The 26,952-nt window shown below is 45.3% G+C and overlaps 1 long non-coding RNA gene across 2 annotated transcripts in view; it reads left to right on the top strand.

Moving 5' to 3' along the window:
- The window catches only part of LOC132508072 (uncharacterized), a 33,030-nt gene extending 11,524 nt beyond the window's left edge, over positions 1–21,506 (top strand). The window contains exons 2-5 of one of the 2 annotated variants that reach the window (XR_009536412.1): positions 8,747–8,951; positions 13,773–13,866; positions 15,633–16,428; positions 17,747–21,506. This is a non-coding gene — a long non-coding RNA (uncharacterized LOC132508072). Of the gene's footprint in view, positions 1–8,746; positions 8,952–13,772; positions 13,867–15,561; positions 16,429–17,746 lie in introns of both variants that reach the window. The other variant, XR_009536411.1, reaches the window with a different exon arrangement.
- Positions 21,507–26,952: the final 5,446 nt, after the last annotated feature.

The raw sequence follows: 26,952 nt of genomic DNA, 5'->3' as shown, positions 1-26,952 counted from the left end.
ACTCCATATAAGTGGCTGTACAAAATATATTGGTCTCTAGGTCCTAAAAGCTTGCTTTCAGGGCACTGAAAAGAGTTGCAGATATAACTGAGTAGCCGTAAGCTCTCACCGCTCGTGAGAAATGAGTGACCCAAAGACAGGACCCAAGAACACAGCAACCCGGTTGTCCAAAAGGTGACTCATGGACGATACAAGCCAATGAGTTTGAACCTGTTTTCCTTGAAAAAAATGTAGAATGCTTAATTAAAAAGACAATTTATGAAACTTTATTAAAAAAGGAATCAGGAAGGGTAGACCATTCCTATTGGGGTAAATTAGGGGGGGCGTGCTGGTGATGGAGGTTATCCCTACATCTGACAAGATTACTCAGAATATCCTCACTCTATGGTGGTGGAATGAAGACTGAGTTATTATGCAGTTTGTGTGAATTTACAGCTGCTTGAACAACCATATCCCAAGGGGTCTTCTTTCTACTTCTAAGATTCTTTGAAAGCTATAGTTGTTAAATTCTTTATTATGGAAATGAATTTTTACGTAAAGAATATTGTCCAAAGTGATGTTATCCTCTAACCCTGGAGTACTGTATGTATATACATATACACATATATACACACACATATCTGGGGGGCTTAGCCCAACGCAGATTCTTCCACATTGCTCCTTTCCAAAACCTCTCCCTTTCCCTGTAACACTGTAAAATAATATATGACAGACTTGGCTTTGGCTCCTTGGTCTCTTAGTCCAGCCTCAGCTGTTGTTTTTCATCTTTAACTTCGGTGACTCACTTGTGCTCAGTTCTTATCCAGATATTGTGGAGAACCATTTTAGCACAGCCGAGCTGATTTCTGTTCCCCTATAGGTGTCCAGGGCCCAGCCTGCTGTCATGCGTGTGCGTCCACATTCTCTGTCTCTGCGCAGGCTCACCAGCTCGTAATTGAGCAGACAGGCTCTAATAGCATTCTGCAGATGTAGCTGAGGACTATATTTTGGATACGCTCGCTCTCCCAAACAGTCTCCTGTGAAAAACCCCGTTTTTATCCCTACTTAGTAGACTAATTTCCCAATCACATGAATTTGCTGGAATAGTTTTGGAGAAAACTAGATTTATTGAAGAGCTGCTGGGTCCTTCAAAAACGTCTTTACCCCAGATGTAGACAAAGTTAAATGAATACTCTGAATATAAATCATCAGAGTAAGAAGGTAAAACTGAGTCAAGACGGTGCATTTGTTAGACTATTGGTTCAGCTGCCTCTAACAGAGACCTGCAGTATCAATGGCTTAAACAATATCGAGGTTTATTGCTCTCTTACTAATAGGCTGAAGGTTGGCCATCTAGGACTTACACAGTGGCTCCATGATGTCAGAGACCGAAGCTCCCCTTGTCTTCCTGCTTCATCATTCCTGGGGGATGGCCCTCATCTGCGTGGTCGAGATGTCCACATCCTCGGCCCAGGCAGGAGAGAGAGGCAGAGCATGCTGCCTCCCCAGAAGATGGTCTCAGCACTTAACCAACCACAGGAAAAGCTGGGAAATGCTGTCTTTATTTGGGGCAACCAGTAAAAGCAGATTCTCTTAAGAGGGAGGAAGGGAACAGACTTTGGGGAACAACAAGTAGTCTCTCCAGCATATTCCTGGAAAATAGAACATTTCAGAGGGGGAGTGGGCGGGCCAGGGAGGGAGGAATCATTACCTCATCCGAAGAACGGCATCTGGCTTAAAAAGTGTCTAAGTCACCATCAAAAAGGCTGTGCTCCCCCTGGTTTTCCTTTAGAGGGGGAACACTCCCTGTCGCAGGAGCTCTTCCTTCTGGGACTCTGGGCCCAGTGTGTGAAGTGGCCTTGCAGTTACTGACCCGCCCCCAATCAGAGCCGGCCCACAGCACCCTTAGGATACGTGAGGACGGCAAACGATTCTGGGCTGGGAGAATGGTCAGGAACTGGAAGGAGGAGATTCTTCCAGCAGCAAAGCTAATTAAAAGGAAAAGCCTGTTTTCCAAGGGCGACTCTTCAATATGCGAGCATCCTGCCTTCTCACCATTACCTGCCTCACTTGTCACCAAAATGCAATCCATTCCTGGTCGCTTCCACCTTTAGACTTTGCACATCCTTTCCTCAGTGCTCCTTCCTTTATTCCTCCAGCTGCTTAAACCATTTTCTCAAGCCTTTGAACAACACACATACACTCTCCTTCCCCCACATTCTTTTTTAAACAAAGAGAATTCTGCTTTCTGTTACAAAAAAAAAAACCCAAAGCCAGAGACAATTCTGTCCTTTCGATCCACATGGTGAATCTTTCTACCTGCGTGGAACTTAGCTTGAGTGGCAGGTCTACGCCAAGAAGCAGCACCCTGTCGCTGTCACGACGGGCAGAGCAGAGTTTTTCCCCTAATAATGCTATTTCTAACTGAATGCCCATTGCAGTTTTGATACCAGCAGCCTGTGTTACTAGACAACAGTTCCTAGTTCTTTCCAGGCCGTTAGCATGGCCGTGAGCAGGCGGGCTCCACCCACACCAGGACAGCCCTGGTGTGAAGTGAAGTGCTGTATGGTTTACAGAGCGTTTCACATGCATGGTCTCGTTTCAGCCTCACGCTCACCCTGGCAGTAAATAAATAGCAATAACATCACCCCCATTTTGGTGATGAAAAAAACCGAGGCTGGGAGCAGTTAAGTGACTGCGAATGAACTAAAACTGGGTCCAGTCTGTCTGTGTTGCTAATGTAAGATGTTGCAGAACTGTCTGTGGTTAAAAGAGAAGGAATATTTATTTTTAACAGTGTTCTTTTCTTCTTGCCACAGTTCAAGATTGTCCTAAAATTTGATTTGATAGAAGTATGTTCCCTAGTCCTCTAAGTCAGTCTTTGAAATGCTTTTCTGCCTCTGGGTCTTGTTTTGCTTTGAGGCGTGGATGGCAAACACGGATCTCTCTTATATAATCTCTAGGTCTTACATTTTAGTTCTCTACCTGAACATTTGTAATGCTACTTGGATTCTACCACAGTAAAGGAAAGCAATCTCTTATTTCTGCCGTTAAAACTTAGATATCTAAGATTAAAGGAACTATATGTAAGTATTGCTTATCCAGAGGCCTTCTGAATATTTCCTTGCTAATGGAAATGCTGGATGTTTTTAAGCAACATTATCTCTTATAAAACAATTTGAAAGGAAAAAAAAATCACACAAGGATAACAGACTGTTTTATATAAGAAGCTAGTTTTCACAAAAAGTATTGTTATCAGTTTATAAGGCTGCTAGAGAATGGATTTTGTATTGAAAATAGCTAAGAGCATAGTCATTGTTTTAAAGATGCTTTAGGATGGGGATAAATGTTCAGTATTTTTTTTAACATGCACTGGCATGTATCTGGATGAGGTTTTTTAAAGAAAAATCACAAGTTTTATAAAATCTAAGAAACTTTAAAACTGTGTCATTTATAATGTAAAATTAATGCAGTTGAAATTCAGTGGTTGACTCATAGCTCCCACATTCATCTTCAGTTCTCTTTAGCTCATATGGTTTTCTTTAAAAATTAGTGATATCAGCTAAATGGGACTCTTTCCCACTCCTACCCACAGAGAAAAGTGCTTTTGTGAACATGTCAGCTCTTTTCCATCATTACATGCCATCGTGGAGTGCAACAGAAGCAAGCTGGCTGTTCGTATTCATCACCAATATTAGTACAAGTTCAGGAGCAAAATCCAAATAAGATAACCTTAAAATTTCCATTTGTTTATTTTATGCACATAAGCCACATTTTTGGTACCAAGGAATTTTATATCTACACTGGATCTTTCAAGTCTTCCAATCTAGCCTCTTTATTTTGGATCTGGGGAAACTAAGGCACAGAGAGGCTCAGCAACTTGCCCAAAGTCACACAGCTCACAGCTGAGCCTAGAACCCAGGTCTGTGTGACTGCAAAGCCTTTGCTCCTGCTACAGTGCTTCACAGAGAGGAGATTATTTACCCCAATCATTTGGCCTGTGCCCTGCAGCACCCTCCGCTGGTGCCATGCTAATTAGGAGGCAGTTTCACGAATGTTCTGTAAAATGTGAAGATGTGAAGCCAGCTACCGTATCTCTCCAGAAATCTTCTCAACTCTGCTTCTAGCAATCAATTTAGGTTTCTCCAGACTAAGCAGTTCTGTCACACCTTCCTGTGATTTGCTTTCTAGTTACCATCTTCTGGACATATTCCTTTGACACATTCCAGTTTTATTAAGATGGGACCCACCCAAAACGGGACTCCTCCAACTTGTTCCTCATCCTTATGTTTCCAGTGTCCATGAGTCCCACTGCTGTCCTTTGTGTGTCCCAGCCCTAAAAACGCAGTCGCTTTGCCTCTCCTTCTCTCCCAACCCCCAGCATCCACGCAATTTCTCCCACAGCTTACTCTCTTCCTACTTCTACTACTCAGATATTTTTCCTTGACTGTGGAAATAGTCCCTTAACTGCTTTTCTTGCCTCAAGTCTCTCCAGAAATGCTTTCTTAAGCTTCGATTGCTATGCAAGGTCTAATTGCTGTTGGTTTGTCTCCCCCAGGACCGAGAAGCCCCCAGTTCTGGATTCTGATTCTGCTGTGCGTCTGCCAGCTCTTTGGCTTTAGGTACATGACTTATATCTTCGGCCTCCGTTTCTCCACTTATAAAATGAAGATGTTGAACAAGACAGTTTCTAAAGAGATGCCTCCATTTCTAATCTTCTATGTGTCTCCCCACTCCAATCTGCTGAACAGACTGCTTCCAAAGAAATCTTCCTAAAATACTGATCTTTTTTTTTTTTTTTTTCTGCAAAATCCTTCAGTTGCCCCCTCCTTTCACATAAATCCCAATCTCCTTAGCCTGGCACTGAGGAAACACTGCAGATTGGTATCCAACTCTCCTCCCTTAGCGCTCCGTGCTCTTCACGAGCCCACACTCAAGCTAAACTCAGCTACTCCCTTTTCATCGTACTTGTGCCAAGCTCCCACCTCTTTGCTCCTGCAGCACCAAATGCTTTCTTTCTACCTGGCACTGTGGGTGGGACATGTGCCATGTCTTTGTAAGCGCCTCGCAAATGGGTCACCCCTTCCTCATCCTCGTCTCCCACACAACACCTCGTGCTTAGGAGGCACTCAATAAGTAGTTGTTGACTAAATTTGTTCAGCCCAGAATTGCACTAACATTTTTTGGCCGTCACATCGTATTCTTGATATTCAGAAACTTCACCTGTTAGAGTTTAATCTTCATCCCTTGTTCTTGTCTGTACAGATCTTTCTGATTCTTGGTTCTTTTATCTAGTTTAGTGGCGTCCCATTGTGTTACCCACAGGTGTGATGGGTATGCTGACAGTTTCACTGCAGTTGTTGTTACAAATGTTGAACAGGAGAAAGACCAGTAGCTTGCCAGCTTGGCATCTCACTCTCTAGCTTGACAGTGGCATTTAAAAAAATAAAATAATTATTTATTTATTTTCCTTACTTTTGGGCTGCATTTGGTCTTAGTTGTGGCACACGGTATCTTTGTTGCGGCATGCGGGATCTTTCGTTACAGCGTGAGGTCTCTTCGTTGTGGCGCTCGGGCTCCTCTCTAGTTGTGGCGTGCGGGTTTTCCCTCTCTAGTTGTGATGCGCAGGCTCCAGAGAGCGTGGGTTCAGTAGTTGTGGCGTGTGGGCTTAGTTGCTCCGTGGCATGTGGGACCTTAGTTCCCTGACCAGGGATCAAACCCACATCCGCTGCATTGGAAGGCAGATTATTTACCATTGGACCACCAAGGAAGTCCCTTGACAGTGACATCTTATCTTGCAGTCTTTGGATATGGTTAGTTAAGCACATATGACTATATTTTGTTATAATTCATCGCGTACATAGACATTGAAGTGTAATCTCTGCATTCGTTTGATTCGTTTGTTGACAACCATTCAAGTGTAAGGCAGCATACTAGGCTTTGTGTAATATAAAGTGTTGATTAGGATTTGGCCCCTTGTCCCGTTTGAACTTCAGGGAGCAAATAAGACTCATGTACAAGGTAAAGTATGAGGCCCAACACGAGAGGTAGGTCAAAAGGCTTTGGAGTCAGAGGATGGAGACGTACATTTCTGGTTGAGTGAAGCCTTACAGAGTAGGACTGTCTTAAATGGACATGAGGAGATTAAGGTACAGGCTAAGCTGCTGTAACAAAGAGAGTCCAGAATACAGAGGCTTTACCGCAGTGACAGTTCATGTCTCTCTCAGTGCTTGGGTGGCAGGTGGTCCAACCGAGTTGCACTGTCCTCAGTATGAGGCTTCCACTAGCGGGTTCAAGGTGGCTGCCCCCGTCCTCACCATTCCCAGCCAGAAAGGTGATAGAGACCAAGATGTACCACTCAGTCACTTTGAGGACATAACAGGAAGTTGCTTATATGGCTTCTATTCATATCACACTGGCCTGCACTTAGTCATGTGACCACACCCAGCCTAAAGGAAGTCGAAATGTAGTCCTTCCCTGGTAGCCTCATGCCCAGCTAAAGCTATTACTTTTGAAGGAGAGAATAGATATTGGGAAGACAATTAACAATCAGCTACAGGAGAAAAAGAATTCCATGTGAGAAGAAAAACTGTAAAAGAGGAAGTCAATGGATTAATTCTATCTCAGCTGCGTGGAACTTATCAGAAGCATAGATTTGAATTTAGAAGAAAAAACTAGAACTCTTTAAAGGAGGAATGGGCTGTCTTGAGAGACTTCTCCACCTCTGAAAATGGTCAGAAGAATACAGTCAGAGGGACGATGGGTAAAAGGTCAGCCTTTAAGACTCTAGCTGTGTGATTATAGTGGGATGGAGAGGAAAGGTTCCTATAAACTGTCTGGAAACTACAACACTAGCCCCGATGTGCGAAAATAAGGGTGGGAGCAGTGAGAATGGCTTGGAAGGAACAGATGTAAGAGAGAATAAACAGAGCTTGGCTGAAGGCTGCTGGGGAGGGGAAGGGCAGATCTGGGGAGCACATTAGCTTAGCCACCTTAGGGATTCAGAAAAGTGGGCTCCAGGAAGCCTTTGCCGTGCCAGGCATGGGTGTTGCTGCCTCTTCCCAAGCCCAGGAAATACTGATAGAACCGAGTTCTTCCTGCATAAAACAATGAGCATCACAGTAAGCTCTGCTCCTGAGAAGGCATTTTGTTCATGAACAAGTGTTTTTTTCTCACTCTGTCCTAATTTTCATTTCTGTTTAAATTCAGTAAAAGCATTACCAAATTTTAAAATAATGTGCTTAGGGCTTCCCTGGTGGCGCAGTGGTTGAGAGTCCGCCTGCCGATGCAGGGGACGCGGGTTCGTGCCCCGGTCCGGGAAGATCCCACATGCCGCGGAGCGGCTGGGCCCGTTTTGCCGTGACCGCTGAGCCTGCACGTCCGGAGCCTGTGCTCCGCGGCGGGAGAGGCCACAACAGTGAGAGGCCCGTGTACCGCAAAAAAAAAAAAAAAAATCATGTGCTTCCTTTTCCCCTGTCTCCCAGTCCCCACCCCACTCAATTCATCAAAGATATCTAATCTGTTTGTTTTGAAAATGCAGCTGTTCTCTGGATTTATATGTGCTCCGATAGGAAATGTTTTGTGTAATAATAAAAGTCATTCTCTTTGGTGGATACCGTTGTTGCTTTGTGTTCTGTCCAAGAACGGTATTTCTTCACATCTGTTAAATACTAGCATTTTCCCCACTAAGCAGATTCCACTGGTGGCCAGTTTGTATTGCAAATCAAGGAATTTGTAACTTGTAACTCCTCCTGGTCATTCAGGGCCATGTCTAAAGAATCAGAGCCACAGATGAATGTTCTCAAGCAGCCTCTGCAGATCCCTGATAGAAGAGAGGGAGGCATAAATGGAAAGGCCTCCAGTAAATGTCCCCCCTCCTCTGTGTGTCTAAAGCACTTCTGTTTGGAATGTGGGAGCGTCTATAATGTTGGCAGAATCACAGAAGCTTCCCTGTACTGAGCATTGGCCCCTCATAATGGTCCTATGAGGCAGGTTCCCTCATATCTCCCATTTTATAGAAGCGGAAACTGAGCACAGAGAGGTCAAGTGACTTGTGCAAGGTCACACAGGATTCAAACTTCACTCTGCTGGACTCCAGAGCCCAAGCTCTTAATCACTACATCGAACTCCTTAGATGGAGTAGGTACTCTGATGCTGCATAAACTGTGTCTCTCCCTCTTGGGCATTGCAAGCCAGGACAGTGAAGCCACGGGGGAGAATTTACAGGAGGACAGGGCAAGGCCTGAACCTGGGTCCTGAGGGGCAGTGGATGGGACAGAGGAGACCTCAGCTGAGGGATTACCTGAGTCAGGTGGGCAGGCTCATTCCCACGGAAATTGGGTAGCTTGAGGGTGAAGAACACAGCTTCCAGGGGCAGGTTGCCTGAGTTCATCCTAGCTGTGTGACCTTGGCCAAGGTAGTTATCCTCTGTATGCTTCAGTTGCCCCATCTGTAAAGTGAACATAAGAATAGTATCAATCTCATAAGATTGTCCTGAGGATTGAATGAGTGAATATATCTGAGACAGAGGCTGCTAGTTACCCCACAATACCCTTTTTCCTCTTTTTCCATAGTAATGGCTTCCAATGTTTAGCTGGGCATATAGCCTCCCAGAATAAAAACTGTACTTTCTAGCCTCCCTTGTAGCTGTGCCTGGCCATGTAACTATGGCCAGTGAGATATAAGCAGATGCTACTTGGCTTCTACCTGGAAAGGCCAGCTAGCATGTACTCTTTGCTCCCTTTGTCTTCTTTGTCCCTTCTTCCAGCCTGCTGCCTGGAATGTGGATGTGATATCTGGCATCCTAGCTGCCCTTTCAGACCTGAGGATAAGGGTAACACCGTAAGGATGGTGGAGCTGTGAGCCGGAAGAAGCCTTTGTCCCTGAAGACTTCACGAGCAAATCTACTATAGCAGCCCCTGGCTACCTACTTCTGTGCTTATACACAAGAGAGAGAGAAACGACTATCTTATGTAAGCCTTTGTGATTTGGGGCCTTTATTACATGGTTGAACCTAATCTTAACCTATACAATGTGAAAGGCAAAGTGATGTCTGGCACATAGTAAGCAATTCAATGTGCTGGATAAGTATGATTATTATTTTGTTTTAAATAATGGATGAGGTGAGGCCAAATTATAGCAGGGCTTGGAAAATCAAGGAGAGAAATTTGACCTTAATGTGAAGAGAACTTTATATTTGTTACTTCTAAAAAAATGACTTGAGGAGAATTAAACTAAAATGACCCACAATCCCTAGGACCATCCCATAAAGATAAAAGATAAGACCTATGGAAAGCAGGGGAAAGAATTGTACCAGAACCCTAGGCTAAGCCTGGTTATTAAAACCGCACGAAGTTTAGCTCTGAGTTGCTGGGCTGCTTCAGCTCTGAAAAAACAGAAGCCTTTGCAGGAAGTCAAGTATAAAGTGATGAGGGGGGAGGACAGTGGAGTGGGAATCATCTGGAAGATGGTTCAAAGGAGCTTACAAGTGCTTGACAAAGAATAGCTATGAGGATAAAGGAAATGCAAATGTCAGAGATGACTAAAGTTGCACATCTGAGCCATTATAGTAGTCAGGTGTCTGCTACTCAAGTGCTGTGTAACAAACGGCCCCATAATCTCAGTGCATTACAACAATAAGCATTTATTTATTGCTTATGGGTGTGCAGATTGGCTGTGATGGCTGGAACCAGATAGATTCAGCTGAAGCTGCCAGTTGTGTTCAGGTCTATTCCAAGTGTCTCCTCATTCAGGGACCAGAGGCTAGATAGGCAAATTCATCTTGTGGCAGATGGCAGAAGTGCTGGAGACCAAGCCAAGCCATGAAAGCATATTTAGGGACTTCCCTGGTGGTCCAGTGGTTAGGACTTCGCCTTCCTGTGTAGGGAGTGCGGGTTCAATGCTTGGTTGGGGAGCTAAGATTCCACATGCCTTGCAGCTAAAAAACCAAAACATTAAACAGAAGCAATATTGTAACAAATTCAATAAAGACATTTAAGAAATGGTCCACGTTAAAAAAAAAAAATCTTCAAAAAAAAAAAAAAAAAGAAAGCATATTTAAAGCCCCTGCTCCCATCACCCACGCTAGTGTTTCTGTTAGCCCAAGCAAGTCACGTGGCCAAGTCCAAAGACAATGGGGCAGGGAAGTAGGCCAGCTGTACCAGGAGGCACCACAAGGTCACGCGATGGGAGGAGGAGAGACTAGAGAATAAGAATCCAACCTGCCACAGCAACTGAAATACAAGTGATACCCCAGATGTCAGGTTTCTTAAAGCAAGGCATACCTGGAACATGAGAGCCATCTGTCTGGTGCAAAGGGTTCTGACACTGCAGTCAGGAGATCTGGGTTCCAGATCTATCTCTGGGGCATACTCAGCCTTTCTCTTGTTGCTATTTTCTGCCATAGATGTTAGCACTAGACCATTCTTTCCCTGCACCTATCATCCTTTTCCCTTCCCCTCACACACCGTGGGTAGGATCCTGGCGTACAGTCGCTCCGGAAATGGCCTTGCAACTGACATTAGTGGATCGGCCATAAAAACAGCTCTCAAAAATTGGCCCTGCCCCTAGATACAAAGACTAGAAAGAAGTATTCCAAGATGGTCCTCCTGGGGGTGGGACTTCAGCTTATTTTAGGTCTTTGTGTATCTTCCAAACTTCCTCCAACGAGCATATAGAAGTTTTATAATATCAAGGAATTTTAAAATGATTTTTTAAAACTCTTGTCATTGGCTCAACTCTATTGCATCCATCCTTTGCCAATAAATATCTAAAGTAAAAGTCTATCTGAAGCATTAGCACCGTGGACCTGCCAAGCCACGTCTTCCTTGAAGGAACAAACTCCCCGAACAACACAGGGCAGTTACTGTCCTTCTAATACGAATTCATTTCCCAGGAATGGTTTGAGGTTTTGTTTTGTTTGTTTTGTTTGTTTTTTTACCCCTGAATTTGGTGTTGGGGGGGAGGGGCAGAGGGGCTTATCAATTTGAATATAAAAGAGCAAATCAAGTTTTCCCTCTTTTCCTTGTTTTGGTTTGGGGCCTATATGGAACCAAGTCAGGCCGGAAATGGGCGCAGGAAATCCACCTGCTTTTGTCCTTTTGTCAGCTTTCCAAATGCTCCTCAGCCCCTCCCACACTCAGATATGAAGCCCCAAAGGGGCATCTGACAGCAGACAAAACCACCAACCTGAAAAGAACACTCTTTGTGCCGGGGCTCTTTTCACTAGTCAAACCCCCCTTCTCTCCAGGCACAGGAAAGCAGATTTTGAATGGAAGGAGCACAGGCTTTTTTTTTTTTAATATTTATTTATTTATTTGGCTGCGCCAGGTCTTAGCTGAGGCATGTGGGATCTTTTAATTGTGGCATGTGGGCTCTATTTCCCGGACCAGGGATCAAACCCCGGGCTGCCTGCATTAGGAGCATGGAGCCTTAACCACTGGACCGCCAGGGAAGTCCCAGGAGCTCGGGCTTTGAGTCAGCTAATCCTGATGGGAGCTCCTAAAAACACCCCTCCCTTGACCTTGCCCCCTCCCCATCACTATCTAGTTTCTCCGATCTAGTCTCATTTAAAACTCTCCAGAGCACTACCTCTTCTCCCTAACGTCCCATATGCTTTGCATCCTCACACAGTCTGGCTTCCGTCCTACTCCTCCCTCCATGCTACCCCCTGGATCCTCAACAAGCTACTTGTCAAGTCAAAGTTCAGCCCCTTGTTTACTTTGGCCCCTTGCCTGTATGTGAAACCTTCAATTATTCATTCTTTAAACTCTTATTCCTTTGGTCTCTGAAATCACGCTCTCCTGGTTCTTCTGGGCTCTCTCTGAACATTTAAGTTCCTGTTTCTTCCTCTCCCGGCCTTTACTTCTTGTTGTCCCGGGTGCCGCCCTCTGCCCACCCATATTCTCACACACACCCCTCTCTCAGTGGTCTGATTCATTCTTAGTTTCAACCACGATTCGTATGTGGATAACTCCAGCCCAGACCTTTCCCCTCTGATTCGTATTTCCTGGAGGTGCTGGTCTTCCCGTGGCGGCTGTCACATGGGCCTGAAACCCACCATGTCCAGAGCTGAACTCATCTCTCATTAGTGCTCTTTGGTTGTAAGCAACAGGGACTGATGCTGACTAGCCTATGCATAGAAGAGAGTAGTCGGAAGGATTGCAAGGTAGTTCTAGAGTCAAAGCAATCACTGAACAACCCAGTGTTTGGAGGCGAGAACCAGGTCACTGCATAGATTCAAGTTTCCAGGAGTGAACTTGACACGGCCAGCTTAGGTCATGGCTCTACTTCTTGGGTCTGTTATAGCAATAACATGGGACAAGAGGTGCAACGGGTCCAGACAATAGCCATCATGCCTCTGCCTCCCGAATCTGTTTTTTCTTCTACATTCTCCATTTCAGTTGGTAACCCTGACATCCATCCATCTACCACCTAGACTGGGAAGAAGGTTCTCTCTCTCTCCCTCTCATCACAAAGCCAGTCCAATCATTACATTCTGACACTACCTTTATTATTACTATTTTTTAAATTTCCATACAATGCTTACCCAGCACCTGATTTGTTTGGGATGGTGGCTTAGAAGTTGTGGAACCCTGTTATCTTTTTTATTTTTTTTAATAAATTTATTTATTTATTTACTTTTGGCTGCGTTGGGTCTTTGTTGCTGCACGTGGGCTTTCTCTAGTTGCGGCGAGCGGGGGCTACTCTTCGTTGTGGTGCACGGGCTTCTCATTGCTGTGACTTCTCGTTGCGGAGCACGGGCTCTAGGCACCCGGGCTTCAGTAGTTGTGGCACATGGGCTCAGTAGTTGTGGCTTGTGGGCTCTAGAGCACAGGCTCAGTAGTTGTGGCACACGGGCTTCTTACTGTGGTGGCTTCTCTTGTTGAGGAGCACAGGCTCTAGGCGTGCAGGCTTCAGTAGTTGTGGCACATGGGCTCAGTAGTTGTGGCCTTCAGGTTCTGGAGCATAGGCTCAGTAGTTGTGGCGCACGGGCTTAGTTGCTCCACAGCATGTGGGATCTTCCCGGACCAGGGATCGAACCCATGTCCCCTTCATTGGCAGGTGTATTTTTAACCACTGCACCACCAGGGAAGTCCCTGACACTACCTTTTAAAGTAGTTCTCCAAACAGTTGCCTCCTCTCCACCACTTGGAACTCTGACCTCCGTTGGGGTCTTACTATCTCTTGCCTTGATGACAATTAAGCTTCTTGAAGTCTCTCTCTCTGCTCCCATTCGTGTCCACCTCAAATTTGTCCTCCACATAACAGCCAGAGTGATGTATCTAAAACCCAAAACTGACCATGTTACTCCTCTGTTTGAACTCTTTACCTGGAAGGTAAGGTATAGGATTTTCAGTCCACGTTTCTTGCTATAAAATAAGATTCCGCCAGAGCCTTGCACTTGCCTACAGCTCCCCGTCCACACTCCCTGCTCTGCAGCCTGTTTTTGTTTATGGAACCCCTTCTGTCCAAGAGACCCCTGCTCTCTCTTACCTCCAACTTGGCTATTATCAACTCTAGAACTCAGTTGAGACCTTCCCTTCCCTAAGTCTTTCCCGACATCTCACGTGAGGCTAAGAATCCCCCCGACCCCCCCAGCGCTCCCTTTATGCCCTGAACACATCACTATCACCACACATAACCAAGCGTTTGATAAATATCTGTTTGCATGCCTATCTCTCCTACCACATGTAAATTCTTGAAAAGCAGGGACAGAGCAAGGCAGGTGCTCTATAAATGTTTTTTGAATGGTCCTTGACCTTGGTAAATCAGATAAACTCTCTGGGTTTCAGCTTCCTCGTCGCAGAAAAAGGATGACTCTACTCTATGTCGTGGAATTAAATGAGATGATACAAATGAAATGCCTTACCCAGTACCTGGCACATAGTAAGTACTGAACTGACAGTCACTTCCCTCACCACCATTCCAACTTCTGCAACACATTTTTTTTTTTTTTTTTTTTTTTGGCTGTGCCGTGCAGCATGCAGGATCTTAGTTCCCCAACCAGGGATCGAACCCGTGCCCCCTGAAGTGGAAGCACGGGGCCCTAACCATTGGACCACCAGGGAATTCCCCACAATTTTAATTAAATGGGAAAAGATTTCTCAGTATCCTTTATTTAGCTGTATGTCTCCCCTACTGGAGCGCAAGCTCTGTGAGAAAATGGGGCCAGGTCTGTATTATTCATTGCTCCATCTTTTGCATATGGCAGGTGCTCAATAAATATTTTTAGGATAAGTGAATAACTGCTGTATGCACTTATTTGATTTTTCATTTTCACCTTCAATGAGCTTAATGTTCTTGTTTCCTTTTTCACATCGTATAAATCATCGACTTCTATTTATTCAGTGTGCACTGTTTTCCTACTGCAAACCAGCCAGCGCCTGAGGAAGAATGGAGGCTGGGCTCCTGGACAAGCCAGGCTGCCGGGCAGTCGGCGAGGTTGCCGGCCACTCTCTCCCCTGGAGAGGATGATGCCCGCAGAGGCACTGGGGGAGGCACTCATCCCACTTTCACCTGCTGGCCCCTACGGAGCACACAGCTCTCTCACTTACACTCACGGGCTCCTTTCATTCCCATAATAGTCCTAGGAGGGAGAAATTGTTTTACTGTGTCAGGCAGGGGCCCAGAAGGGGACAGATTAGCTCACCCAAGCTGGGGAACTGAGGAATGTTTAATAAAGGGATTTTATAAAAGTTTGAGCAGGGTTTAAGGAACCCTGCGAGGAACAGTGTAGTCCCTGGGGCTGGTGACAGCTGGAGTCCTTATCCCTCCTGAAGGGATGAGAGGAGCCGCCAGCGGCAGCCACCCAGGAGGGAGGGAGCTGGAAGAACAAACTCCCTGGCCTCACTCTTCTCCTGCCAGGGCTCCCCAGTGGCCAAACGCAACCGCAACCACGTGGTCCAGAGGGGTGGGCCTTCAGGCCATGAGCAGGGTGAGAAAAGTCAAGAATGACTCTGGAAGAGCAAACAGGGCAAGGCCTGACGGTTCGACAGTACCAGGAGGGGGAACCCAGGCAGTCCAGCTTTTAGCTACCGGAGTTTTCCATGAGGAACCAAGAGACGGTCATGTCTGCATGGGATGAATGGGTACCATCCAGATGGGGAAGGAAGACAGCCCCCTCTTTATAAACGCATACACACCCCCATGCCGCTCTGTGAACTGACAGGAAACCACCTGCTGACTTAACTCCAGCAGTGTGGAAATGTTGCAGTGAATTTCCCCCAGCACAAGGCCCCAGCAGCAGTTAAGACCCTAGACTCGGGAATCAGACTGGCCAGGACGTGAATCCCAACTCTCTCACCAGCTATGTGAATTTGGGCCTCATCCGTAAAATGGAAACTGTCATACCAGCGGGGGTGTTAGGGTTACAGGCAGTGTGCGATTTGCTTTGCATTCATTAAACATTAGCTAAAAACACTATCTTGGTAACAGCTATGGCTTTGCACTCTCATAGTTTTTTGACCTCATTACTTACTCATTCCAACTTTCAGAATCCTTTAAGAATGGATATTTCTGTAACTGAGAAGAAGGATAATGGTACCACATAGAGATTTATCGTTTTAAACTCCTTTCCCTTAGATTATCAAATGGGATTGTTACAAAAACCCAGTGAGAAAGGCTACAGAAATATTACTCTGCCTCTTTTAAAGATGGAGAAGCTGACAGCCAAAGAGTCTCAGTGGCTCGTTCAAGGTCACCGAGGCAATACACGTGATGACATCCCACTGAAAAGGCAACGCCCACTATGTGGTCTCCTAAAGGCAGATGGAAGCTGCAGCTCAGAGGGGGCACCTTGTGTGTGCCCATCACTCTGCAGCCGTCTTTTGGCTGCATCATTTAACAATGTGCGTTTCCCCAAATTATAATTTTGTCCTTCGTTTGCAACAGAGAATATCAGAGCCACTTCCGCCCGGTAAGCCTGCGAGCAGGGGAGTGGTGAGTGCCCACGGTCAGGTTGGCGGCACCCCACTCACTGCTGTTTAGGCTTCCTCAGTACAGACCACTCCTCCGGCCTCTCCTGGCAGAGAGCAGTGCGTTCACTCCCTCAGCTTCACTAGTGCTTTCTCTGTGGCCAGGGAAGAAAGCAGAGCTTGCCCCCAGGCTTCACTTACTGGAGGTGCACGCTTTACAAAGAGAAGCCCATCTCTGAAAGCACAGCATGCATTAGCATCCTCTCCTTCGGAGAGAGCTATTTTTGTCTTTCGTCTTCAGAGACTGTTCCAAAGTAGGGGATGCAAGAATCAGGAGGAGAACCAAAAAAACCCAAGGTCTCCAGCTCAGAAGAGAGCAAATCACTGTCATATCCTCAAACAATTGCCGCAGCAGTGACGGAGAACAAACTGTGCTGGAGTCGAGCTGCCCTTGGGTACAGGACAACATCCAGAAAGAGACAGATCTCTTTCTGTGGGATTTCTCTCCGTACACTTCGCCACTTCGCGGAACAAGGTTCGTTGCCATGGTTACCAGCAAATCACATGATAGCCTCGCTCCCTAGAAGTGTAGGAGAACAGCCGGCTCAGACTGTGATGGAGAGAGAAGATGCTTTCCTCCCCAGCATGTTTGCTTTTCCTGAGCAAACCTACGCAGCACTTTCCCGTTCTGACCTGCCCACTTAGGGGGTAAGGGCCAGCCGCTCTTTGGGGCACCAGTTCATTGCTTTCATAATGAGAGCAGCACAAGTTTCCCTCAAGAACTTCTCCTTCTGGTTTCAGGAGCCCCTCTCCCCCACTCCAGCCCCTTCCTTCCCTGGTCCCTCTGTCCCACATGCGCGGGCGTGTGTGTGTGTGTGTGTGTGTGTGTGTGTGTGTGTGTGTGTGTGCGCGCGCACACACACACACACACACACACACGCGAATGCTGTACTGAACTCCTGAGCTGAGTGGAGGGTGGAGCACGCTGCCTACACCACTTGAATAAGCTCTTTTAAAATCCGAGGATGGCATGAGTCAGGGAATTTAGAAGCTGTGGTACCACCAGGGCACTGATGCCTCAAGGGGGTGAAGAGAGGGAGAATGGACTCACCCAGACCCTAAAGAGACCGGGCAGGGTCAGCTTCCCCCGGCCCAGCCTCGATGTCTTAGAATTGGGTCCACTCTGACCATGTCTGATGTGGTGAGGTGGGCGTGGGCCCACGGTTGTCGCCTTCCTGGGAAGAGAAAACCGTGGCCTCGGAGAAAGCTCTAGAATGACAAAGCTCTTTGCCTCTTCCCTTCCCCCTCTCCTTCCCTACAGAACCAGGCCAATTAGCTCAAGTTCTGGGCTGCAACAGCAAGGCTAGAGAGGCAGGTCTTTTCCCCTGACAATTATGGATTGCCTACTTCTTTGGGTTCAGATCATATCTCATCTTATCGATTCCGTCACATTTTCTGGTCTGCTTTCCCCATTGCAAAAGCAAAATCTGGATGATAGAAACAGACACAGAGTCAGCAGGCAGCAAAGGCAGGGCCAGGGAGGGACTCTGCCGCAGCTGGGCTAGGCGATCCAGAGGCCTCACTTCAGGGTCACTGCCTCAAAGAGCAAAGCGCATTCAGAGACAGGAGGCAAACAGCCTCACAAATGCAACTAACCCCACGGGGCACCACAGGGCCAGGGCCAAGGAGACCAGAGGGCTCTAAAATGAAGGGGGGAAGGTATGCACCCCAGGGGTATGTGAACCTCCATCCGGTGGGGTACAAGAAATATTAGAACTTCCATTTAGAGTTATCTCTTCTTGTTATATGTATTTTGGTACATGTATTATAACGTATAAAATTTTATCACGTAGGATCAGATTTGACTGAGATTAAGAAAGAAGAGAAGGGGATTCCCTGGTGGCACAGTGGTTGAGAATCCGCCTGCCAACGCAGGGGACACGGATTCGAGCCCTGGTCCGGGAAGATCCCACATGCTGCGGAGCAGCTAAGCCCATGCGCCACAACTACTGAGCCTGCGCTCTAGAGCCTGTGAGCCACAACTACTGAAGCCCGCACGCCTGGAGCACGCGCTCTGCAACAAGAGAAGCCACCGCAATGAGAAGCCCACGCACTGCAACGCTCACCGCAACTAGAGAAAGCCTGCGCGCAGCAACAAAGACCCAACACAGCCAAAAATAAATAAATAAATTTATAAAACAAAAAAAAAAAGAAAGAAGAAAAAGAAGAGAAGAGAACAACAAAGGCTTAAGCAAGAGAGAAGTTTATTTCTCTCTCATGCAAATGGAGTCTGGTGGTGGGGCGCCCAGAACTGGTGAAGTGTCCTTTCTGGTTCTTCCACATCCTCAACATGTGGCTTCCACTCCGTTGTCCAAGGCTGTTGCTCACGGTCAAGCCGTCCTGTTCACATTCGAGGCAGCAGGAAGGAGAAAGAAGGGAAGAACTGCATGTTCCTCCCATTGAGGACACTTCCTGGAAATTGCACCTTACACTTCTGACAATTCATTGGCTAGAATTTAGTCATGTGACCACATCTAGCTGCAAAGCGTCCTGGGAAATTGTAGGATGTCATGCGCCCATTAGGAAATGCTACACTAAGGAAGCAGGGAAGGATGGACACGGGATGCCACTAGCAGTTTCTACCATAGTAATATGTTAGTAGTAGAATAGCACATATGTATACTTACAAAGAAATAAATGTACTAGTTGGGTGCGTAATCAAGATTGGGGCTTTTGGGGTGAAGTTTAAAGACCACTGCTGTGGATTATAGTACTCTAGAAGTGCATATAATTAATGAAAAGAAGGAATAGAGGTTTTTTCTTTTCTCAACCAAGTAAATTTGAAGCTCAATTGCCTTCATTCAACGACTCATGAATCAGGCAGCATCCAGTTTAGCAACTAGAAAGGCATCCCGAGGGATTTTTTTTTTTTTCTTTTTAACCGTCTGGCATACATTCATCCTTCTCCTGGTAAAACAGTATGGAGAGTTTTATGTAGGGACTCATCCTTCCCCCACTCTAAGCGATGCCGTTGTGAGGGAGCCCTAATTAGTCTTAGCTAATCAACTCCTCTCATCCACTTGACCACTGGGATTAGTGTAGGTTACCGATTCAACTCTTAGAAAGGAGACACCGGACAGAACGTTAAGAGCACATGAAGTTGGAAGCTGCCCAAATCCTCCTGCAACCATGATGGGAGAGCTTATGTGAGACTGCAGCCAATGTCCAGAGGAGAAGGAAGCCACGCTGAGGGAGGATGGGGTCCTGGTGATACCATTTAAGGTCCTGTATCAAGCTGCACCTGAACACAGCATGCATCGTGATAAGGAGCCATTTTGGACCAGGTAGATGAGGTCAAAGCCCTAGACCTGGCAGAGCATCTAGGTGGAAAGAGCCTGAGACGGAATGACTTCCTAGAACAGAGCCTGGCTGAATGTGTACATGAAAGAGAAGACAACTCACTTTCCATCTTGGATAAGTGACTGTCTTTTTAAGTCTTTGTTTTAGCAGCCAGCCTACAGCCTAACTAGTACACATGTGTTATTTCATTTCGTTTATTTTTAACAATCTCATTTAATTACCCAAGGTGGCAGAGCAAGGGGGCGCAGAGCAAGGATCTGAACCCAAGACTGCCTGACTCAGGATCCCACACTGTCACTCACCACTTCAGCACTCTGCTCATGCGTCCCCGGGGCTAAGTCTCTTTCCTACATGCTGAGTGGAGTCACGGCACTTTACACTGTGCCCTCGTTGCATCTTTGCACTTAAGTGCTTTGGGGCCAGAGGCTGTACTCTTCCCCCTTGCACTGCCCGGGTCTGGATGGGGCTTGGCCCTCTATAAATGTTGACCAAATAAATGAATAATAAATGGTCTTGCTGAGCTTCAGAATATCTAGCAGGCTATTGGAGGATCAAATGAGATCATGTTTGAGAAGATGTTTTGAAAACTACAAGCCAATATATACACTTGGGTTATAGTCAGCTCTCTCGTTAGGAAATTCTCTATATTTAGGGCAGGAATATGGCTGTTTGCATGCTGTACTGTCTTTTGGTACTTTCCTCTGAGAAACAGTGCTCCCTGTCATGTCACTCTTGGGGTTGGAGGACACCGAGAGGCCACTCAGACCTACCTCCTGGTGCCCTCCCACCCCTACCCCTAGCAGGATTCCCCTCCGTGACATTTCCACTGAAAGGTCAGTTGGTCAGTAGCCCTTCTAACAACTGGGCACTGTGATCAAAATGTGACTCAGCAGTGCAGGACAGGAGACAGGCTCCATGCTGTCCCCAGATGTACCATGAGTTCTCCTCCACAGTTCAGAGTCCTCTTTCAAGGTCAGGTTCAAAGTCACCTTCTCTGCAGAAGTCTTCCGAGTCCAGCAGGGGCACCGAGGTCCCTTTCTTTCCTGCTGTGTCATTTTGTACTTTATTCTAAACCATATCGCATCATACTTTTATTTGTGCTTTTTTATAAACCCCACTTAATCACTCCTCCAAGCTACTACCTCCACCCCTCATAGGTGAGATTTTTCAAGGACAGAGACTCTATCTTACTCTTTTGATTCTTATCACCTACCTCAGTGCCTGGCACTTGTTGATAAACTTAATAAATGCTTGTTGAAAGGATGAGTGAGTAAATGCATGAGCAGAGGGGCTAAAGCTTTGTCTCTGTCATTAGACAAACTCATGTCCAAATCCCATTGATTGACTATACTCATTCATTTATGCATGTACTCATTCATTCAGTCAAATTTTTATTGAGTACCTAATATATTGAGTACCTATATACTGCTAGACACTAGTATTGGACAATCAGGAGGACAGAGTCCCTACCCTCACAAGTTTATATCTGAATAGTAGAGACAAAATAAAGAAGCACATCAGTAAGTAAACAAGCTATCTACAGATTCTAATATATCCTGTGAATGAAATGAACAGGGGGCGTGTGACGGAGGATGTGAGGTTGGCAGTGGGCAACCGTAGATGATGGACAGGGGGCAGGGAAAGCCTCACTGGGAACCTTTGAGCTGAGTCCTGAAGAATGAGTCTTAAAGAACAGGAGGAAAAACAGGGGATAGCCACAACCAGAAAAAAATTGCTTCTTTCTCTAAGGCTTCGTTTCCTCATCTGTAAATTGAAATAATCATAGCACCCACTTCATGATTTTTTGTGAAGCTTAAATGCATTGAAACACTTAGCATAGTGCAGGGGACCTAGAAAGCACTCAATACATCTTAGCTCTTATTATGGGGTAATGCTATCGAAAGGAAATGAGGGTGCAGTCCAGTGGTCCTCTGTAATTGCCACTTCCTTTCCAAGTTCTAAGCCATCTGTTAAACAACACAATTAAGAATGTGCCTGGGAGGGAATTCCTGGTGTTCTAGCGGTTAGGACTCCACGTTTCCACTGCAGGGGGCGCGGGTTCGATCCCTGGTTGGGAAACTAAGATCCCACAAGCTGCGCAGTGTGGCCAAAAAAGAAGAAAGAAAAGAATGTGCCTGGGGCACCAACCTTAATCTCTCTGACCTACGATCTCTAGAATCTCTTTAAAATGAGTGTAAATACCTTATAAGGTTGGTAGAGGGAACAAATCAAATAATGTATGTAGAAGCCCTGTGCAATGGTACTTATTTCTATTGTCATATCTTCAGAGTTTCTCCATAGTTTCTGGACATCTCACGTTATAGCTGCAAGCACACCACTGAGTTTGCCAGCCCAGAACCTTCTTAAAACAAGGCCCCTGAACCTGAACATGGAACTTCAAGCAAGCTCTGGCAGAGCAGGGAGAGCACCCACTATCCCAACACGGCCTTACAACCAGGTAACAAGTTAGTAGCAGAAGCAAGAGTAGAACCCAAGTCTACTGCCCCCAGACCAACCAGATACACCCTCAGCATCCTGTGGTCCAGCAGGTGAGAAAAAGTTTGCCATGTTACTCCAGAACAAAAGGCCCCTGTGTTTTCTTCTTCTTTTTTTCTTTTCTTTCTTTTTTTTTCTTTAATTGAAGTAGAGTTGATTTACAATATCATGTTAGTTTCAGGTGTACTTTTGAAGGAGTTGCAAGACACTTAACAAGGCTAGTCTTATTTACTGGTCAGACGGGAAGATCTTGCATTTATAACAGGAGCAAGGAGAAAGATTCTAACCATCTCAGAGACAAAAGTCTTTCTGCAGTTCAAGGTCCTCTGAACCTGTGGTTTCTCTGATGTGTGTAATTGTGTACACACATATGTGTGCATGCAAGAGAGGAGAAATAGCACTGACTCCATACTTTAAGCCACTGACTCTTGCAGATAGGATTATTTTATGTATTCTTATTTTCAAGTCTGGCCTTAAATGGCAACATAAGCAGAAAGATGCCAAGGAGAGTGGTGGAACAAGGGCTTAATTACAGGGACCTTCGTACAACTAACATGCCAATAATTTGCCTAGCTGAGTGATTCAGCAGTAATCCTGCCAGGTTCCCAAAGAAAACCCATACTGGGATGATGTAATGTCTCTCCACCCCAATACAGCCGTCTCTCTACACCCACCGTCACAAGTTTACTGTCTCCTCTGGAGAGCCACAATTCCATCTGTGGAATTTTCAGTTGCCATCTGCACGGTGACAAATTTGTGTTTTATTATTTAAATGGTATTACAATGTACAACGCTGCTAGTCTAGCCCTCATGCTTAAAATTTCAATAGAAAAATTAAGACAAAAAATCCTAGCCTCTGGTGAGTTATATATTGGCAAATCATGTCTGCAGAATGCCTCCAGTATCTCAAATTAGATATTTGATCTATGTAGCCCATGAATATTTATACTTTGAGGCAAAGTGATTGATTTAATTTATCACTGGAAAATGAGGTGACTATCTAGACTTACTACATGGTAAGCCTTGCAGAGAATATGAAGAGAAAGGGACCCTAGTCCTACCCCTGTCCGAGGTACCTTGTGCGGGGCTGGCAAATACTTTTGCTTGCCTACTTCAGATTCATTAGTCTTCCCCATATTTCTGATCAGACAGATACTCAGGGAAGGTGCTCTTATCCTCATGTAAGCTAATTTTGGTTTTCCTTGCCACACTTGGCTAAGCATATCATTCATTTTATTTCAATTTATTTTGAAGAGAAATGGAAGGAGATCTACTAGGGGCTTGGGGGGAGTTCTGGGAAAAAAAATTTTCTGATAAAAAGAGATCCGAAGAATAAGCTCCTTTTTTTCTGCCGTTGGATGTTATTGTGATACAAGGAACCCCTGCAGCCATCTTGCAAACATGAGGATAGGTAGCTGGAAAGATTACAGAGATGACAAAAATCTGGGTCCTTGATGTTGATAAGTTACTGATAAACTAACCTAGAGCTGCCCCTACCTCCAGACTTCTCATTATAGAAAATAATAAATCCTTTGTTATTTAAACTGTTTGGATGGAGGCTTTCTGTACATAGAAGCTGAAAACATTACTATGTAAGGCAGTGATTTTCAAGCTTTTTGACCATAAACCAAAGTGAGAAATATGTTTACATGGGATGCACTCTAAAATCTTCTGTTTGACTCTATTTCATTTTCTAAAATTCAAGTCATGACTCACTGAAGTGATTTCAAAACTCACTGGTGGTTCCTGACCCACATTTTGGAGAACATTAAAGTCATAGGGTACATAAGCTACTGTGATATAATGAAAAGCATAATGTGGTAAGAATCATGAAAGACAAACAAAGCGCTGTCATAGGAGAGAATGATCACTTTGAGTTTGGGGAAACAGGGAAGCTTTCATGGAAGAGCTGGACCTTGAAAAAATAGCTACATTTTCAGCAAGAGAAGGGAGTTTAAGGAATGACCAGAGGAAAGGCAAGATGGTGGGAAGTCAGATAAATGCCAAAACCAGTGGGTAGACCTGGGCAGATGTTGACATGTGTGGTTTAGAGAGTAGTGAGAAGTGAGGTCTGACTTGGGTTAGGTCACGCGCAGCCTTGATGGCAGGCAGATGGGAGGCCATATGAAGGCCTTCGGGAAGGGCTGGGTGTGAGGAAGTCTAAATAGGTGGCAGTTGCAAGTTGGGTTGAGTCTGAGTCATATCAGAAGCTCAAACTGGAACTTGAGGCAAATGAGAAGGGCCTCTGCTCTAGGAGCTCAGCTTCTGCTCCATCACATCTTTCTGCCTACAGTCACTGCAAACCCATTTTACGCAGGGGCGTCCTCTATCTGTGAGCTGCTTTTTAGTGGTGACCAAAGAGTGAACTGGTCTTTCTAAAAATTCTGCCTGGCAGCCCCCAATGTAAACCAACAGTGCTGATGTGGTGTTTCTGCTCAATGAAACCAACAGAGTAGGCAAGAGTGGCCAATCTGCAATTTCAGAAAGGCCAGCAACCCCCAACTTCTCATTGTTCCTCTTGCACCCCACCTGCCTGCCTTCTGATGAGTTAACATGTTGTTAGATCCAGCCCTAAAAGGTGGGCTGAGCCTTGCTACTTGGCACCTCTAATGAAAAAAAAAAATTCAGTGAAGGAGGCTTTGGAATTGCTGGTTAAATTGGGTGTCTGTGCTATCTGGATTTTCATCACGCATGTCATTCCTCCCCTACTCTCTCCCTGAAAACCAAGACCTGACCCTCATGATGGAAATTAATCAAAACTAATCTGTGACTTCTCTTTTATTATACCTGTAGACATGAGGGATTGGCAAATCAGAGTAGACTTTTACTGGGAACCCAAATACTGGAGAATAGAACCAGATTTTGATCAGTCTTAAATGGGGTCAAGTTTACCCTTACCCTCGCCCCTCAAATTAGTGATAGTGTCTTAATATGTAAGACTGAACGATCAAATTTCTGGAGCACTGTTTCTGTCCTGACAGTTGATACTCTTCGTGGTTTGAGCAGAGGCTCCTACATTTCTGCCCCCCCACCCCGGCTCCATATGGAAAATTACAACCAACCGTCTGCCCTTTGGGAGCACAAAGAAAGTTAATTCCTTGGTTTAAGGTGGGGGACCTTGTCGTGATGGAAGCACCAGCTAGCTACATTTGACCCCAAAGCATATGAAATCAAGCCATACGTCTGCATGGTTACAGCAGTTCTGCCTTGGTATCTTCAAGTGGTTTATTTGGGCTTTTCTTTGTAGAAAGTGAATGAGTGAAACCTTACCAGCCTAACTAACAGCAAAGGTTCTTCTCCTAAGATTTCTTTGACAATAACAGCTCAGAATCAACTCCCCTAGAACCATCTGCTGTTGATTTTCTAACCACAGCTCCTAAGGCCTCCTCAGGGTCCAAAGTCTACTGTTCTTGCAGATGTTTTAATTAGCTGGTATTTCCTTTTTACATTTTGATTTCCTTCATGGACATTTATTCAAAAACTCTTTCTAATAACTTACTTTAATAACATTTTCCCTAATTTTAAAAGTAACATAAGCCCATTTGTGTACAGAAAAGCATAAAGAAAAAAGTATCACGCCTGTAAGAGGTACTTGCTGAGCTCCATCCCGTCCACTTTGATGACAGTGTTGCCTGTCTCAAGCACTCAAACAGTGGCTCTCATCCTGTTGGAGCCAGCACCCTCTTTTTATAACAAGTATTTTTATAACTTCACCTTTATTACACTGAAATGGATTTTATAGATAATGTAATATGTACACATCTTTTTTAAAAATTCAATAATCATATTACAAAGTGTTATTGACTGAATGTTTGTATCCCCCCAAAATTCGTATGTTGAAATTCTAACCTCCAAAGTATTAGGAGGTGGAAGCCTTTGGGAGTTGCTTAGGTCCTAAGGGTGGAGCCCTCATGGATAGGATTAGTGTCCTTATAACAGAGACTGCCAGGGAGCTCTCTTTCCCTCTACACCAAGCAAAGATACAAAGAGAAAATGGCCATCCACCCTCATAAGAATCTGATCATTCTGGCACCCTGATCTTGGATTTCCAGCCTCTAGAATTGTGAGAAATAAATTTCTCTTGTTGATAAGCCAGCTGCCTGAACTGACTAAAGCACAAAGTAGAATTAAAAGGAAAATAATTTACAGTAAAAGAGCGAGTCTGTCAACTGTGCAAATGCTCAGCAGGACTGCCCTAGAAGAAATGAATAACAATGTTGTAGGTGCTGGATACCCAGAATCCCTGTGAATGTGGCAGCTAGCAGTGCAGGCCCATACAGGTCTGTTGTAGTGGAGATGCAGACTCCATGAGTGGTGCTGACATTGCTAATGTGATTTTCCAAAATGGGGAACAAACTCTTGGAAAAGTTCTAAATAAAACAAAGCTCAGTGTTCCCTTGATGTATGCAGTAATTGCTTGCCTGGAAAATACAGTGCATTTAAAAAATGCTTTGGTTTTACAGATAAAAAGAGTTAGGTTTAGCTCCAATATTTTGAACAGTTTCTTCACCTTTGTGAATGTTCAAAATTCATGAAGGTCACAAGAATGGGTGTTCCATGCATTGTGGGTCGTTAACCATCTCCTGTCTTTACATCTCTAGCTACTAATTCAAGGCCACGAATAGCCTTGAATCATTGAAACAATAGACAACGCCCTCCTCCACATTTGTCCAATGTCCCAGTTGAGAAGGACAGATCCAGGTGAACCCCGGTGCTCCCATACCCCGTCCTGTGATGAAACACCAGGGGAATGCTACTGACGGCCTTTGGCTCAAGGTGTTTCTACCCGATAGTAAGAAACACAAGGTACGTAAACGGTACCTTTCTCTGCCTGCGGTTGTTCTGTGACGATATGAGGCCTGGGGACCGCTATCATCTCGCTGTCATCCAGAGAGCCAGCCCAAGGAAGAGGCCAGTGCGGGGCACAGGCAGAGGAGAACGGTGGGAAGAAGTGGGGTACCCGCTGACTTAAAATGAGCCACTGAATGAGCCAACCCCAGAACTGCCCCCCTTCCTTTCCTGTTGATGGGTTAAATAATTGCACAAGCCGCCGGGGTTGGGGTTTTCTGTTTTACAGACAAAAGTTTCTTCCTGATAAAAGCACTCATGTTCTCACTGGAGACCCCCTTTCGGAGCTTCCTGCAGAGAAATGGCCTCCTTTCTCGGTTCTACCTTGAGATGAGGTGGTTAAGGAAGTGTCTAG

The sequence above is a fragment of the Lagenorhynchus albirostris genome, chromosome 17 (genome assembly GCF_949774975.1).
Source record: "Lagenorhynchus albirostris chromosome 17, mLagAlb1.1, whole genome shotgun sequence".
Lineage (NCBI taxonomy): Eukaryota > Metazoa > Chordata > Mammalia > Artiodactyla > Delphinidae > Lagenorhynchus > Lagenorhynchus albirostris.
The sequence above is the reverse complement of the archived record's forward strand: the minus strand, read 5'-3'. Positions and strand labels throughout refer to the sequence as shown.